Here is a 1,370-nt window from a genome sequence, read left to right as displayed (position 1 = left end):
ATGTTAAATTAAATTAAATTAAATTAAATTAAATTAAATTAAATTAAATTAAATTAAATTAAATTTGTCTGACAAAGCAGCAGCTCTCATTTACAGTCGTCTCGTTCAGCTCAGTATATTTCTCCTCTCAGTAGAGTTGTTTACAGCGCACGCAATTTCCTGTTAGCCTCTTAGCTTAGCCTCCTTCACAGTGGAGCTGGCACACATACGTCACGGCCAACAGATCCAATCATTTGAAACTTCAACAGAGGCCACGCCTCCAGCAAGAATCGCTTCTCTAGACTCCAGACCCTCGAAGCAAAGTGAAAGACGAGGGTCTGGTTTTTACCAGGCTAGATGGAAACATGTATTTCTATATAGTCTGAAGGGACACTGATTATGGTAAATGGACTGTACTTATATAGCGCCTTTCTACCCAACCAGGACACTCAAAGTGCTTCACAATAACAGWCATTCACCCATGCACACACACATTCACACACTGATGATGGCAAACTACAACTGTAGCCACAGCTGCCCTGGGGCGCACTGACAGAGGTGGGGCTGCCATACACAGGCGCCACCGGACCCTCTGACCACCATCAGTAGGCAAGGCGGGTGAGGTGTCTTGCCGACTGGACGGGGATCGAACTGGCAACCTTCCGGTTCCAGGACTCCCCTAACCACTCTACCACAGCCGCCCCAAAACTAAAATCTGTGCCCCCGTTTACCCATTCACACAGCGCTCTACTAGATCTCCTACAAAGCTAACATGTACAATCATGAGGAAAAGTAAGTCTTGTTTGATCATTTCAAAAGCCCATAAATCATACTGAGAGACACCACGATCAATCAATCATTTATTGGACATATGTCTTCTACTTGTCTCCTAGTGGAAACTGGGTTAGTCTGTTAGGAACTCTCGGGTCACTTTTTTCCCCAGTCCACCCCTGGTCTGACTGTAACGTGAGTCTTTTAGCTGCACAGCTTRAACTCTTTTGCATGTGTTCTCTTTAGCTGTTTTGCATTAAGCTCACAACCATCTTACTTTGCACAGTGTCATGAGACACACATTCAGCTAAAACCCTCTGTTTCATCAGCACTGCAGTGAGCTGTGATATACTGTGTGTTTCAGGGACGGGCAACAGGCACAATCTACGAGCTGCTTTTAGTGCTTTTTTAATAAAAGAAAAATTATAATAATAACATATTTATATAAACATATATTTAGGAGATAAGTACAAAAACAGAAACTTTTTACCAGTGTTGTATAAAGTACCACAAAGTGATACTTGAGTAAAAGTACAAGTATCTTACCGAAAAATTACTTTAAGTGTCCCTTAGGAATATTACTTGAGTAAAAGTCTTAAAGTAAATGATATATATATATA

At 41.3% G+C, this 1,370-nt stretch overlaps 1 protein-coding gene across 1 annotated transcript in view; it reads right to left on the bottom strand.

The window, feature by feature from the left end:
- plcxd1.1 (phosphatidylinositol-specific phospholipase C, X domain containing 1, tandem duplicate 1) overlaps positions 1-1,370 on the bottom strand; it is a 21,363-nt gene that overhangs the window by 18,270 nt on the left and 1,723 nt on the right. The window lies entirely within an intron of this gene.

This window comes from Austrofundulus limnaeus, unplaced genomic scaffold, assembly GCF_001266775.1.
Source record: "Austrofundulus limnaeus strain Quisiro unplaced genomic scaffold, Austrofundulus_limnaeus-1.0 Scaffold245, whole genome shotgun sequence".
Lineage (NCBI taxonomy): Eukaryota > Metazoa > Chordata > Actinopteri > Cyprinodontiformes > Rivulidae > Austrofundulus > Austrofundulus limnaeus.
Note: the sequence above shows the minus strand (reverse complement) of the source record. Positions and strands in the feature narration are given on the sequence as shown.